The sequence below is a fragment of the Leptonychotes weddellii genome, chromosome 2 (genome assembly GCF_054177405.1).
Source record: "Leptonychotes weddellii isolate Sample4059 chromosome 2, ASM5417740v2, whole genome shotgun sequence".
NCBI lineage: Eukaryota > Metazoa > Chordata > Mammalia > Carnivora > Phocidae > Leptonychotes > Leptonychotes weddellii.
In genome coordinates this window covers 62922564-62939205 of record NC_138370.1, presented here as the reverse complement: position 1 = coordinate 62939205, position 16642 = coordinate 62922564, and the positions used below count along the sequence as shown (strand labels likewise).

Here is a 16642-nt window from a genome sequence, read left to right as displayed (position 1 = left end):
GTCACATGCTCTACTGACTGAACCAGCCAGGCACCCTTGCAGGATATGTTTTTTAAAAACAGGTTCCAGGGGCATGTGGGTGGCTCAGTTGTTTGGGCATCTGCCTTTAGCTCAGGTCGTGATCCTTGGGGTCTGGGATTGAGCCCTGCATGGGGCTCCTTGCTCAGCGGGGAGCCTGTTTCTCCTTCTTCCTCTGCCTGCCACTCCCCCTGTTTGTGCTTTCTCTCTCGCTGTCAAATAAATACATAAAATCTCAAAAAAAAAAAGGTTTCAAATTATATATATAGTAAAAATATGCACAAGAAAAAAAAAGACAATAGATGGTAATGTCATTTACTAATTCTATTCATATTCATATACATATTCAAATATGTACTAAGCATACTGTATGTCTTGCAATTTATTTATCTGTAGGTAATAGATCTATAGATAGATTTTTGTTTTATTCTTTTTTTTAAGATTTTATTTATTTATTTGAGAGAGAGCATGAGTAGGGGGGAGGGGTAGAAGGAGAGGGAGAAGCAGACTCCCCGCTGAGCAGGGAGCCTGTCAGGGGACTCGATCCCAGGACCCTGAGATCATGACCTGAGCCGAAGGCAGATGCTTAACTGATTGGGAGCCCCCCAGGCACCCTTGTTTTATTCTCCATACTTTTCTGGGTTTTCCAAAATTTCTAGAGCATCTAATTGCTTTTTATGTGAAATATGCATTTTAATAAATCCATTTCATCTCTTAGGGCCCAAGCCCACCCTTCCATAAAGTTCTGGTTACTGTAGTAGAAAAGTGATCCCTCACTTTTCTGTGACTTTCAAATCCCTTTTATCACATATGGTCTTGAATTAGAGCCGTATGTACATGTGACTTTCTTTGCAACTAGTGTGGGAGCTCCTGGGAAACAGGGATCAGGCTTAGAGGTCCCAAGTTTGTAAGCAAAGCCTAGCTCTCCCTCCCCACCTTTTCCATAAAGCCTCTCCTGCTATTTGAAAAAGTGGGTGAGTTCTTCCCATGAACCCTCAAAACAGTTTTATATGCCTCTTTAATTGTACTTTGGGTTATAGTTAATTATATTTGTTTTGCCCCCTCTACTCATCATCCAACTCCTTATTACAGGAAATGAACCTGTTCCTTTTTATGCCCAGAGAGGGGCCTTGCATTAAAGTGTGTGCTCAGTAAACATCGGTTGGATTTATGACTGAATGAACCCAGGCCCTTTCCAGCTATTTCAAACAGGTGCCTTTCAGTTAGCCTCGAGTCTGAAGAGTTTAAGGTTGCTGTACAGGTCCAGGGACAAGGGGTCGGGGGTGCGGGCGGGATAAGAGAGCCTACAAAAACTAAGCAGACCCAAAGCACTGAGCAGTGCCAGTCATGAAGCCTCATCCACCAGAAAAATCTGCCAGGAAATGGATCCACCTTGACTCATGATGCCCCAAATAATAGTCTTTGCTCCTCTCTGGGTCCTGAGAACTTTCTCTGGGAAGCTTTACCTTTGTTCACCATTTCAAACTCCTAGAGATTAATTCCCAAAAGAATTCCGTTCTTCCAGTCATAAATTGAACACCGTAGATTTGTCCTGCACCCAAATTTAGGCCCTAATCCTCCAAACGTGCCATTAAAAGAAGAGTTTAAAATCAGATTTTATAAACGTTTTAGAATACAAAAATAAGGAAGTAAGTCTCAAGATTTGGTTCAATTTGACACGTTGTGCTCCAAGTTTTTGCAAAGCCTTGTCCTGGGCACTGTGGATGGTGTAAAGATTAAATAGGACATTGATCTCATTCATAAGATCCCACATGGTGATGGTGGTGTAACAGAGGGAAGGGAGGGGTGGAGTGGGAGAGGTCTGGAGAGAAGGAGAACATTGCACATGATTTCCAAGGTTCTGGGTCAGGACTGGATAGAGGTGGGAATAGTTGGGAGGCCTGCTGGTAGCTATAATTATGTTGGTGGTGGCCATTGATACTTTGGGTCTGTGCCCCGGAAATGTAAGATGTGGATGGGTGGGATTCAGATAGAATAAGAAAAGCTCTGGGGCTCCTGGAAGGCAGAGTCGGTTGAGCATCTGACTCTTGGTTTCAGCTCAGGTCGTGATCTTAGAGTCATGAGATGGAGCCCCGCATCGTGCTCAGCTCTCAGTGTGGAGTCTGATATTCTCTCTCCCTCTCCCTCTGACCCTCTGCCCCCTCCATAAATAAATACATCTTTTAAAAAAAAAAGAATAAGAAAAGCTCTAGGGAAAAAAACCCCAAAATTCTAAGGCAATATTGGATAGAAAATGTGAAATGAGACATTGTTATAGAAAATAAAATAGTAAAGGATTATATTTAATACAACTCAGTGCATCTGCCAGTGTTCTTAGCTACTGACAACAGAAACTACTCTAGTTAGTTTGACCATAAAATGAATTTATTAAAAAATATAAGGACACTACCAAGAAAGTGAAAGAACAACCTACAGAATAAGAGAAAATATTTTCAAATCATATATCTGAAAAGGGATTTGTATCCAGAATATAAAAGTTCAATAATAAAAGGTAAATTTTAAAAGACAATTAAAAATGGGGAAAGAGGGGTGCCTGGGTGGCTCAGTTGGTTAAGCGTCTGCCTTCAGCTCAGGTCATGATCCCAGGGTCCTGGGATCGAGTTCCGCATCGGGCTCCCTGCTCAGCAGGGAAGTATGCTTCTCTCTCTCCCTCTGCCTGCCGCTCTTCCTACTTGTGCTCTCTCTGTCAAATAAATAAATAAAATATTTTTTTTAAAATGGGGAAAGAATGATGGTTGCACAACATTGTGAATGTACTTCATGTCACTGAACTGCACACATAAAAATGGTTAAAATGGTGAATTCTGGGTTATTTATATTTAACTACAATTTTAAAAATTATTTTTTTTAAATGTGCAAAAGATTTCTGGGGCACCTGGGAGACTCAGTCAGTTGAGGATCCGACTCCTGATTTCAACTCAGGTCATGATCTCAGGGTCCTGCGATCAATCTCCGGTGTCGGGCTCCCTGCTCAAAGGGGAGTCTGCTTCTCTCTCTCTCCCTCCCTTCCTCCCTTTCTGCTCCTCCCCACTCATGCACACGCACATGCGCTCTCTCTCTCTAAAATAAATAAATCTTTTTTTTTTTTTTAAGATTTTATTCATTTGAGACACAGATACTGAGAGAGAGCATGCGCAGGGGGAGAGGGAGAGGGAGAAGCAGACTCCCCGCTGAGCCAAGAACCCTACATAGGGCTTGATCCCAGGACCTGGAGATCATGACCTGACCCAAAGGTCTTATCGCTTAACCATCTGAGCCACTCTGGCACCCTTAAATAAATCTTTAAAATAAAATAGAATGTGCAAAAGATTTCAATGGACATTTCTTCAAAGAAGATACGCAAATGGCCGATAAGCACATGAAAAGATACTCAACATTATTAGTCATTGGGGAAATGCCAATCTAAACCACAATCAATACCACTTCACACCCACTAGGAAATCGGAACCCTCATACATTGCTAGTGGTAATGTGAAATGATGTAACTGATTTGGAAAATAGTCTGGCAGTTCCTCAAAATTTTAAGCACAGAATTATCCTATGACCCAGCAACTCTACTCTTAGGTATATCCAAGAGAAATGAAAATACAGGTGCGAACAAAAAATTGTACTCATATGTTCATAGCAGCCTTATTCACACTAGCTAAAGAGTGGAAACAATCCACATGTCCATCAACTGATGAATGGGTAAACAAAATGTGATCTACTCATACAATGGAATATTATTTGCCAATAAAAAGGAATGAAGTACTGGAACGTGTTGCAGTATGGATAATCCTTGGAGAAAATTTGCTAAGTGAAAGAAGCAAAACACAAGAGGCCACAAATTATAAGATTCCATGTATATAAAATATCCAGAATAAGCAAATCCTTAGAGATAGAAAGTGGATTAGTGGTCACCAGGGGCTGAGAGGATGGGTGACCACTATTGTGTATGAGATTTCTTTCTGGGATGATGATAATGTTCTGGAATTAGATAGTGGTGATGGTTGCACAGCTTTGTGACTATACTAAAAACCACTGAATTGTACACTTAAATAGATGAATTTTATAGTATGTGAATTTTATCTAAATAAAACTGTTCTATTCAAAAAGAAGTATATTGGGGCGCCTGGGTGGCTCAGTTGGTTAAGGGTCTGCCTTTGGCTCAGGTCATGATCCCAGAGTCCTGGGATTGAGCCCCATGTCGGTTCCCTACTCAGTGGGAAGCCTGCTTCTCTTCCTCTGCTCATGCTGTCTCCTGCTATCTCTGTCTCTCAAATAAATAAATAAAAACTTTAAAAAAAATAAATGAGGGGCGCCTGGGTGGCTCAGTTGGTTAAGCGGCTGCCTTCGGCTCAGGTCATGATCCTGGAGTCCCGGGATCGAGTCCCGCATCGGGCTCCCTGCTTGGCAGGGAGTCTGCTTCTCCCTCTGACCCTCCTTCCTCTCATGCTCTCTGTCTCTCATTCTCTCTCTCTTAAATAAATAAATAAAATCTTAAATAAATAAATAAATAAATAAATAAATAAAAATAAAAAAAATAAAAGAAAAAGAAGAATATTAAGTGGCTCAGAGAATCTCCAAGAAATCTAGAGAATCAAGCTCGGAGGCTACTCAGCTGAGAGTAATGCCTAAATTATATACCAGATGGTTCCAGAATGAGCCCTAGTTCTGCTCTCCTGAACATGGCCACCACAGACCCTCTGTTGGATCTTCACCTCTGTTGCGCCCTTAGGGTCCATATCTCTCTGCCAGGTTCTACCATCAGACAGAAAATGGCTTCTCTGGGGTCTGTCTTCTCCTATTGCCTTCATCCCAACGGAAGTCTAATGTCTATCCATCCGACTGCCAGAGTCCACATCACAGTTTCAAGCCCTACCTCCAAGGGAGGATGAGAAAGCAGGTTGTGGTGTGGGAGGCGAGACTCAAACAAATGTCCGCTACCCCACACTTCTCTCAATGGGTTTGCCTGGACAATGGTTTTAAAGTCATAAAATGTTGGAATTAAGTGGGCCCTTTGAAGTTCATCTACTAGTCTGCCCATTTGGTCCAATGACTGCAACTATCCAAAGGCAATGGGCAAATTCTAGCTTTATCTTTCCTGGCTTTTTAAGCGTTTGGCAATGTTAATCACTCTTTTTAAAAACATGTGTCTTCCCTGTGTGTGGGTCACCCCTTATGTACCTTTCTAATCGGTTTTCTCTCAGTTTCCGTCCAGAGCTGCTCTCTTTGCCCACTTAAAGCTGATGTTTCTCCTCATCGACATGTTCAATCCTGCTCCGAATAACTCAGTCCAAATTGTGTGAATGTCGTGGGTTAAATTGTGTTCCCCTGAAATTCGTAGGTTGAAGTCCTAATCATCACTACCTCAGAATGTTACCTTATATGGAAACAAGGTAATTTCCAGATAGGAAATAAAAATAAGGACAGATGTAATTAGTTAAAATGAGATCACACTGGAGTAGGGTAGGCCCCTAATCCAATATGACTGGTGTCCTGACAGAAAGGGGAAATGTGGACACCCTCACTCAGGGAGAGTACCATGTGAAGATTGCAGTTATGATGCCACAAGCCAAGAGACTACCAGAAGTGAGGAAAGAGTCCTGGAACAGATCCTTGCCTGGACTGTCAGAGGGAGCATGGTCCTGCTGACACCCTGGTCTTGGATATCTGGCCTCCAGAAGCGTGAGGGAATATATTTCTTTTTTTTTTTTTTAAGGTTTTATTTATTTATTTGACACAGAGAGAGCGAGCACAAGTAGGCAGAGCGGCAGGCAGAGGGAGAGGGAGAAGCAGGCTCCCCGCTGAGCAGGAAGCCTGATGCGGGGCTCGATCCCAGGACCCCGGGGATCACGACCTGAGCCGAAGGCAGACGTCCAACTGACTAAGCCGCCAAGGTGCCCCGAGGGAGTACATTTCCGTTCTTGAAGCCACTCAGTTTGTGGCACTCTGTTATGGCAGCCTAGCAAATGAAGTGAATTATTTTCTGCTCCTGTATTCACCATGTATGTAAAGGTGGGCAAATCTCTAATTTGCATTGCTAGCCCATAACACCCAAACTGCCTTACAGATCCATGGGGCTGTCCTGCCTGCTGGGATATTTGCATTTGGATATCCTACAAAAGCCATACACTCAACTTGTCTAAACGCAACTCATCCTTTCTCTGGTCCCACTTGCTCTCCCTTCATTTCTCTGCCTTGGCAGATAGTACTCTCCATCCACCCCAGTGTACACGTGTGTCAGAACCTGGGTGAAGGCTTCCAGCTCCACTCCCCTCCTTGTTCCCAGGCACGACATCCTACAGGTTTCGCCTCTCTCACATCTTTGGAGTCTTTCCCATCCGTCCCCACCCACCTCCACCCCCTTCCTAGGCTGTCTTCCTTCCATATGCCTTCTTCAGTAATCTGTCTGAAACACAAGGGTTCCCACAGCTTCCAAATGCCCAATCCCAGAACTTAGCAGATGAGACCTTCGTGGTCTGACTCCATAACCACATCTCTCACCTCTGTTGCTCTCACCTGTTTTCTGCAGCTGTACAGAAGTTCAGATATTCCCCCCTGCCTCTCTCTCTCCATTCTGCCTGATGCCTGCTCAATCTTCAAAACTCAAATGCAGCCTCCTGTGGGAAGCCTTCCTTGATTTCCAGCATGATTGAAAACCTGCTTCTATGTTCCCTTAACCCTCTGGGCATACACTCTATCATAGCAATTTCTCCAGGCGCTGAAATTGTTGGTCTCCTCCTCTCACCCCCCCTCCCCCATATAAGGCGCTTTGGAGTAGAGACTGCAGGCTTTTTCCAATTTTCTATTCTCAGCCTAGTGCCTGGCACATGGGAGGCACTCATAAATGTTTCTAGAAGGAAGCAAGGAAGTCAGGGGTGAGGAGTGGGGGAAGACTTCCTACCCCAACCTATTTTACAGAATAAACAATAAGTCCCCAAGAGGCAGTAATTTCTCATCATTTTCAGGGCTGATTGTGTCGTAGTTGACTCATTGTCAGAACTGACTGAAGTAAACACCGAGATTTTTTCCTGTCTCCCATTCAGGAATCATGATTGCTTTCAGTAGCATAAACTGTCCTGTAATGGACGCTGGCCCTTTTCAGTTCTCTCAGCCTCATCAAACTAAAGTCATTTCCCCGCGGAGGGACAGAGTTTGCATTTGTGTTTACAGGACCGGCAGGGAGGACGCGCTTGCCGGACTAGACCTACAAACCGAGCCAACCCCCCTTCTCGGCCCCCCTGGGCTGCGATTGGCCCTTCCCCGGAGGCTGGGCGCAAGAGCCTTTAGTCATCGCACTGGGAAATCTTTCTGGAACTGGGCACCAACTTGCGTGTTGTTTTCCGGCTCTTTGTGCGGGGATTAGCGGCCGTGCGGGCTTTGGGAATGCTGCGAGGGCCGGGCAACACGTAATCCAGGCTTTGCCTCTGCCTCGCGGCTTATGGAAAACAGATGTCTCTCCGCTCTGCGCCTCGGCACGGGATGGAAATGACCAACCAGAGAGCCTTTTGGAACCGGGGACACCGAGCTAAGGGCCTCCAGAATCCAGCGGGGAGGCAGCTTTCCGCCCCCTCGTCCGTTTCTGCCACTTCAGCCCAGCTCTCGGACCACAGCAGGCGGTGAAGCCGCTCCAGCTCCAGACACGGCTCCGGGAGGAGCGGGCGCGGACGGGCGCGCCTGCCGAGGTCGCCTGCCGCCGCCAGGGCCGCGCGCGAGCCAAGCCCGGCCCTCGGTGGGGGGGGCGCCGCCATCCGACCGGAGGCGGAGCCGCAGCCCGCCGCCTCCCGCCAGCGCGCCAGTTCGCCGAGCGAGTCGCCCGCGGGCAGTAAGTCAGCGCCGGGGCTGGGGCGGCGCGGCCCGGTCCACCTGGAGCCTTCCGCTCCGGGCCAGGTCCGGGCGGACTGCGGTGTGGGCAGCCTGCCGCGAATCCGCTTCCGGATCCTGCCAGCGGTGCTGCGATGCCAGGCTGGAGCCGGCGCCGGTGGGGACGCTGTCAGCCCGGGCTGCGGAAGTGCTAAGGCTTCTCGCGGCGTCGCACTCAGGCCCGGGCTGGCCGAGGTCCCCCCCACCCCCTCCTTCCGCGGGGGACCGGGCCCCTCTGCCCTGCCTGCAGTATATGTGCACAGCTTCGGAAGTAAAAGGGTTAACGTCATTTTGCACCGAGGGCGGGGAGAATGGATATTCTGCGATCTTAAAAGCAGTTGCTTTGATGATTTTTTAAAAAGATGGGTTTCCTCTCCCTCTCTCTCTTAAATTTCGGTCGTTTGGCAAAACGAACTACTCAAATAGGTTTCTTTCCTATTAGCTTCCACGCAGCTCAAGTTCATGCTACAGTTCTAGTTTATTAGAGGAGGGAGATGTGGATTTTTGAGGGTTTGCAGAGCTCTTTTTGATGGATATGATTTATTTTGAAAATGCATGCCCCGTGTTGAAAACCCCATGTTGAAAACCCCATGTTGCTGACAAATTGGGGTGGGGAGAAAGGTTTGTTGCATGAAACGCCTGTCAGATCCAAAGCATTCTAGGAACCCCAAATTTGTTCCCACCTGTAATCCAATCCCATAGAGCAACTGGTAGCATTTTTACCCCTCCACTTCCCCAGGAAATCACCAACCTTAAATTATGAAACAGAGACAGCTTTAGATTCAAATGCTTTTTACATAGCCTAAAGTCCTTAGAGTTCCAGACATCCAAAGATTAGGTTAGCCCTTAGGGAAAGAGGCGTTGTTGTTCTTGTGGCCTATGCAATGCTTTTTTCACTAGACAATTTTTGACCTATAAAAATGGAGATTAAATTTTTCATCAGTATTTTTAGAATGTGGTTATGGGACTGACCCACGATAACTTGAATTTCCAGGTTCCTTTACCAGGGGCGGGGAGGAAGGACTGTGCCCGGGTCACTACCTCCTGGACCTACTTGACCTCTAGTTTCAGATTTCCACTTGATTTCATCCTTGGCAGATGTAGTACCTGCCCTTCAGCTGAAAGAGACAAAAGAGCAGGAAAGATTCAGAACACTTTGACTATCACAACCTCCACCAGTGAGGCAAAGAATTTGAATTCTTTATGACGCACATTAGGTTTCCTTCCTCTGCAAATTCAGGTACATTTAGCAATCAAGGATCAATTTAAAACAACAAAAATTCTCTGCCTTCCTCCTCCCTTAAGGTAGATAGGGATTTGGCTGAGTTGGGCAAGGCTACATACATTAATGAAATGTCTTCACGGTGAGATAATTCAGTCATATTCTGGACTAGGTAGAGGGTTAACGCCACACCTCCTCACTCACCCTCGTATGTGCACACTCTTTTCCCTGTGCTCTAGCTTGTCTTTCTACCCTTTTCTACACTATCCCTCTTAGGTACATACATGACTCTATTTTGGATCATGGAATCTAGGATATCATTACCTTTCAGTGTCAAGGTTTGTTTAGATGACAGTGTTCCTTATCCGTATTCTCAGATTTCCCCAAATCCTGCCTTTATTTTCCTGGAAAATTCTATGTCTATTAAATCCTCCATTGGAAGTTCCACCGTATCGTTCAAAAGTAAACATGGTATCTACATCTTGAATTGTTTTTCTTGCATTATCATTTTAATGCTGTCTTCCATGGTTTCCTCATTGCCTGGTCAGCTTGTTATTTCTGCTTCGTACTGGAACACAGGTGGAAGGAACTTCTCATAAGACACGGAATATGAATGGGGTAGGGAGTCTTCCTGAGAATTAACAGCATAGACTCTGACCTTTTCTTTGGTCTGCCCTTGGGTTGAATTATGTCCTTTGAATTTCTGTCCACCGACTACACTAGAAAGAGCTGGATATTTACCTCCGGGCTCAGGAGTGATCTGTTTATTTGGCCTTTTCAGAGCAGCTGTAATTCACTACTCTCCAAGTGCTGCTTGGTGAGAATTTGCCTGTTCAGGGGAAATAAACCAATCGGGTAATACAGTAATGCCCAAGGAATCTTTGAAAATGCTATCCTGAAATCCTGGGGTGAGAACATTATCAGAATTTTCTCCTCTCGCCACTCCACTAAATATGATACTGCTCGCTTCACCCCAAATCTATCTTGGGTTATAAATTCCCTAAAGACAATTTTTAGCTTAATTTGTTCAGTCCCTAAAAGTTTATGTCGGCAGGTACTGGCAAGACGCTTTTGATGCTGCAGCTAATGATGCGGGTAGGAACAATGACTGCTTTCTTTTGGGTTTCATGAGGTTATACTCCTGGATGTCTGTTTGAGAAGCCTCTCTGAGACTGTTATCTTAAAGGCCTTGAGTCAAGGGGCGCCGGGGTGGCTCAGTTGCTGAAGTGTCGGACTCTTGTTTCAGGTCAGGCCATGATCTCAGGGACCTAAGATCGAGCTCCGCTCTCAGCATGGATTCTGCTTGAGATTCTCTCTCTCCCTCTGCCTTCACTCATGCTCTCTCAAAATAAATAAATAAAATCTTAAAAAAAAAAAAAAGCCTTGAGTCAAGGCTGAGGTACTATCATACTCTGTTATCAACATTATTTTTTGTGCCCTTGTATATTAGAACTTGAGACTGACCTGCTAGTTGGAAAGTCTAAATAAGCTCCTGCAAGTCTGTGAGTTTAGTTCATTATTTTCTCTGGAAGGGAATAGTAGGTCTTTGATATGGATATAATTTGGTCTTAGTGTTAGAAGAACTGGCAAGTGCAACCTCTGAGATCAGCAAGTAGAGGGGAAAGGAAGGGGAGGAAATCTCCCCTAGATTTCCCCCCCCTCAAACCTCTCAATCCAGAAACCTAAAGTACAAAGAGATTGATGCCTGAAGGCTAAAACCCACACAAAGCTGCCAAACTACCCACCAAAACAGCATGAACCACTGTGTGACAGCCACTCACTTTTATGTGTTTTTTGAGAATTTAGTGGACATTGAACCTCAGAAACTGAGCTTTCGTAGGCAAATATTTTGTCATACGAATGCTGGTTCTTTCCTGTGTAAAACTATCATTTTTGCATATCCTGCCTATGAATCTCATCTTAATCCTTGAACGGAAATATCCCCTCCCTAGAATTTTCACTACATCCTTCTTTTTCTGAACATATTGGATGTCTGGATGCAATTTATGTAGGCAGAAGGGCTGGCCAGGAAGATTAGGATGCGTCCTTGAGGCAAACAAAAACACTGTGTCTGTCAGCATCTTTATTAACTTAGGACAGTTTAGAAGTGCTCAAATAGAAGCTGTGGATACAGGTTTGCTTTTGCCTTAACTGCAGGAAAACGAAGGAACCTAAGAAGTGCAGACTTCTGGAACCAGAGCAGTTTGTAGAAATATGCTGGAGGCAGTTGGAATTCTGAAAGGTGATTAGCCTTTTAAATCACTGTCTCCTTATTGTTAATGATTTCCAAGTTTCAGAATGGCTGCTGTTTGAGGGATGTCTTGTTTAGTTTAAATATAGTCACTGATTTAAACCAAAATATCAAGAGAGGCAAAGTCTTGCTGACTGGCTTATCTCCTGTTAGGGAAAGGACTAGCACTTTAGGCCTCTCATTACAGACCCTCAGGCATGATTTTGAAGACCAGGAAGTAAACCAACTGGAAAATCTTTTCGATTAAGACTCCTGAAAAGAGAGATCTGACATGAGACCAAAAATGTGAAGGACTAGACCCATTTTTGTTTCAGATTATTCTGTCCAATCAGGTAGAAGAAAGGAAAGATGTTTTCAAGCCCAGTCTGTCAGCTAACAGGATTATTGGACACATACTATGTTTCAAGCCCCCTGCTTTATGATCTGAAAGGTACAACCGAGTAAAAGGCGAACATCTGCCTTGGAAGCAATTTCAAGCCTCGGTGGTAACTTCAGACATTAGTGTGCATCCTCCTCCCACTTGTGCACTGAGTTCCTCCCCTGGGAAAGCAGGTCCAAGCCTGTGGGAGGACCCTCTTCTATAGTTCAGCTACAACCACTTCCTGACGGAATCATCACGGCCGTTTGACGTGAGATTTGCTTCCGTTGGAAGAGAAAGTTGTGTTCTTGCCTCTTTCAACACAACCTATGTGAAGTGACACTTGCTACATAATCCCAAGAGCCCTATTCGATGCATGCCTCTGTTCCCAGAATGTTTCTTCCCTCGCCACCAAGCAGTTCAGCAGGGACCACGCTAGCACCCAAATGACCCACGATGGGGGGCATTCCTGGAGGGTAAATGATAGATATCCTTGAACCTCGCCTAAGAACATGAGATCAGGTCTCTTTAATCATGAAAATAACCTCTCAGACTAAACAAAGACAGAACTGTCTCTTTTGCTAACCACATGTGATTTATTTAAATTAGTGTTACACATTCAGTAATGGTGTCAGAGCTAGATTATAAAACTGCCTAAAAGAATGAGTTTTCGGGGCTCCTGGGTGGCTCAGTTGGTTCAGCGGCTGCCCTGGGCTCAGGTCATGATCCCAGGGTCCTGGGATCGAGCCCCGCATCGGGCGCCCTCCTCGGCGGAAAGCCTGCTTCTCCCTCTCCCTGTCTGCCTCTCTGCCTACTTATGCTCTCTCTATATCTCTGTTAAATAAATAAATAAAAATCTTTAAAAAAAAAAAAAAGAATGAGTTTTCTGGGCCTTTGCATAGGGATAGAACAAGGCATTAGCCACATTGAATGGAATTTGCATCTTGTTAGCTTGCCTGTGCGTCCTTGACTACCGGACACAATGGGGGTGTGCACGTCTATCTTTGTAGCCGGGCAGTCTGTCGTACAGCAGATGATTCTGCTGGGAATTAAAATAGTGAACTAGAAGCATGAGGAGTGGGGAGGAGGGGGAGAAAAGAGGTAGGAACTTGAGGATACTCAAAAGAAGAGGCGCTTGGGGTCAGTCTGATACCGCTCCCCTCCCACTTTTTTGCTGTACTTTTCATCTCCATAACTTAATTATTTTACAACTGGAAGTCTTTTTGTAATTCAAAATCAGTGGTACAGTTGGCCTAAGCCACAGCACAGACGACCTCGGTGCATAGTAATCTCTGCAGTGTTGGCAAGTGAATGGCCTCCGTGCAGCATTGGACCAGCCGGCTCCCCTTGATCGTTCAGCCTATGTTCACTTCACTTACTCCGTGCATTGGATTCTGTTAGGAAAGGCAAAATAATGGCCATTTTAGTCAAAGGAGGAGATTAGAAAAGTGAAGTTCTTATGAAATGTTAGCTTTTCTTGGCTACCCCCTTATTTAGCGTGGCCAATCAGAGGTCACCCCAAGGAAAGTGGATAAAAAGGTATTCAAATGGGCTGGATGTTTGTGTCTTGATTGCTGCAGAAAACAAATGCTGTTTTCTGCAGCAATCAAAATAGGGGCCTTTTGTTTCTAAATCTCAGCCAATAATGAAGCCGCTGATCAAAACCAAATTTAGTAGTATGTGGTCTCCAGATTCCTGGTACCTTTAAAAAGAATTCTTTACAAAGCTCTTTCCATTTTAGAGAAACAATGAATGCTTCATCAGTCTGATGGGCCACACACTCTACAACAAATGAGCCTTAAATAGGAAATCCTCTCTTTTGCCCCACCCAGGTCACACGGAAGCCACACAGTCATGTTGCATGATGGGGTGATGTGACAGGTGCCATTTGCTTAGAGGAAGGATGAGCAGAGGCTAATTGCACTCCTGTAGCTATTTTTCCCTATTTTTGGCTATTAAGTAGCAATTACCCTTGGAGTGTCCTTCATCCCTTTCCTCCTCAAACCTCTCAATCCAGAAACCTAAAGTACAAAGAGATTGATGCCTGAAGGCTAAAACCCATACGAAGCTGCCAAACCATCCACCAAAACAACAGGAAAAAATTTAGAAGCCTGGAAAGGGAAGAGGTGGCAGTGAAGGGTGTGGGGGCCCTGTGCAAAGTGCCCCTTTTCCTTGTGACATTTACTCCAATATCTTCACTTCAGCTACAGATCCCACAGAAGAACGTATGTTTTATTCATTTTTAACACAATTTCATTGAGAGAAAAAAAAAACGGGTTTCTCAGGGATTTCCTCGACAAGGATTTTACTTGTGCTCCACGTACATTGTTTTGCTTCAACAAAGATCTGAATTTTTAATAAGCATCTATCACAGACCAAATTCATCCTACTTTCTAAAAAGCCTTTACATATCAGGAGCGGGAAATGTTTAAGAATTTGCTTTGAATAGTTAAAGCAGTTTCTGTCCTAGGAGGAAGGCAGATTTATTGGGTTATGAAATTCTTAATTACATCTGCATGGGAGCTGGTTTTCATTTGTAATGCAGTACAAAATATTCTTGGCATGTTTGGGGCTTATTTCACACAGGATGCTCCATGCTAGAACTAAATCTAGATAGAACTACATTTCTTTTCCTAGCTTTTTTTTTTTCCTAAGCCATTTTCTCTTCACCAAGTCCCTTGGATAAATGCACTTACCAAAGTGCTGCCAGATCTGTCTATGACTAGGATGGTCTTCAATCTTCATTATTCAGCCATTCCGCCAGTATCTGTTGATGGGTGGTCAGGGGGGCACAGGAGGAGTTCACCAGCAGACCAGAGGGAGGGAGTCATTCCAGGTGGAGACATTCAGACCTCCAGCTTGTGTCCTAGATTTATTTTCTTTTCCTTTTTAAATATTTTATTTATTTATTTGAGAGAGTGAGAGAGAGAGAGATAGAGCACATGAGGGGGGGTGGGGAGGGGGGAGGGGCAGAGGGAGAAGCAGACTCCCCGCTGAGCAAGGAGCCCAATGTCGGGATCCTGAGATCATGACCTGAGCCGAGCGAGGGCAGATGCCCAACTGACTGAGCCACCCAGGCGCGCCACACCCCCCCCCCCCCGCCTACTTTCCAGTTCCTAGAGATCCAGGGCTCAGCTTTCTGGATTTTACACATAATCTCTGCTGTAATACTTACGTTTTTACTATGCATGCTGTATTTGGTGTCTGCAACCTAAGAATGATCACTTGATTCACTTGAAATCATTGACCTGTGTATAAAGTTCGTAGGACAAATACCGAAGGTGAAGTAAAAGAAAAAGTTGCTGGAACCCCTTTAAAGTAGAAACATTTAAATTTTTTTTTTAAGATTATTTATTTATTTATTTGACAGAGAGAGACACAGTGAGAGAGGGAACACAAGCAGGGGGAGTGGGAGAGGGAGAAGCAGGCTTTCCGCGGGAACAGGGAGCCCGATGCGGGGCTGGATCCCAGGATCCTGGGATCATGACCTGAGCCGAAGGCAGATGCTTAACGACGGAGCCACCCAGGCACCCCGAAACATTTAAATTTAACAACAACAACAAGTCTAAATTCATGTGGCTGGCTTTGTAAGGAAGGTTTGGGGGTTTTATTTTTATCTTTATTCTTCTGACAAGATTTTATTTAAATTCAAGATAGTTAACATATAGTGTAGTATTCGTTTCAGGAGTAGAATTTAGTGATTCATCACTTCCATTTCACACCGAGTACTCATCACAAGTGCCCTCCTTAATGTACATCACTCACTTAGCCCATCCTCCACCCACCTCCTCTCCAGCAACCCTCAGTTTGTTCTCTATAGTCTCTTATGATTTGCCTCCCTCTCTGTTTGTTGTTTGTTTATTTATTATGTTCAGTTAGCCACTGTATAGTACATAATTAGTCCTTGATGCAGTGTTCAACCATTCATTAGTTATGTATACACCCAGTGCTAATCACAGCACGTGCCCTCCTCAATACCTATCACCCTGTTACCCCTCCCCTTACCCCCCTTCCCTCTGAAACCCCAGATTGTTTCTCGGGGTCCATAGTCTCTCATGGTTCATCTCCCTCTCTGATTTCTCCCCCTTTGGATTTCCCTCCCTTCCCTATGGTCCTTCATGCTATTGCTTATGTTCAACATATGAGTGAAACCATATGATAATTGTCTTTCTCAGTTTGATTTACTTCACTTAGCATAATCCCCTCCAGTTCCATCCATGCCAATGCAAATGGTGGGTATTCATCGTTTCTGATGGCTGAATAATATTCCATCGTGTATATGTAGGTTTGGGGGTTTTAGGATGTGATTACTAACCAAATACTTGGAGTCTGTATACTACTAAATCTCATCCTCATTGGAAATTGGAGTAACGGTTTGGCTCCTCCCTGTTTCAATATGCTCATGGAATGAACCATATTGGAATTCTAAATTGACAGAGATTGACTTGCTGTTTGTATTGCAGGCAGATGTAGCAATTCTTGGTTAACTTTCAGTCCTAAAACCGGTAGAATACAATGGCAAAAGCAAAACAAAACATTAAACTCTTGAATTAGGCATAATGTATTGTCTTGTGGATTTATTGCACCAGAGCTGATTATGACAGGGCCTGTCTTTTATTTCTTCCAAAAGTCTGGGACCCTGCATGCCTTAGGTAAACTGAGGTGACTGTATGCTATCTATCTTTTATTTATGAAGATAACCCCGCTGACCCACCAGGATGTGCTCTGCAGCTTTCTCCATCCTTCTGCTCACTCTGTATTAGTCAGGAAAATTATTGGTCCCTGTAGCATGAATCTAGAAGAAGAACCAGCTCGCTTGGCTCACGTGCATGATTTCATCAGCATAGCAACTAACTAGCTGTGCTAAATTGGCACTGAGATGATAATAATGACTTAATCTCATATTTGAGCACATCTTTACCTTTTT

General features: G+C 44.5%; 1 protein-coding gene across 3 annotated transcripts in view; it reads left to right on the top strand.

The window, feature by feature from the left end:
- Window positions 1-16642, top strand: part of TRIM2 (tripartite motif containing 2) — a 118714-nt gene that overhangs the window by 12655 nt on the left and 89417 nt on the right. Inside the window, exon 1 of one of the 3 annotated variants that reach the window (XM_031026332.2) lies at window positions 7514-7846. The exons of 1 other annotated variant lie outside the window; for it this stretch is intronic. The gene's annotated coding sequence lies outside the window, so the exon portion shown is untranslated. Of the gene's footprint in view, window positions 1-7513; window positions 7847-16642 lie in introns of those variants that run through there. One more of the 3 variants, XM_081811759.1, reaches the window with a different exon arrangement.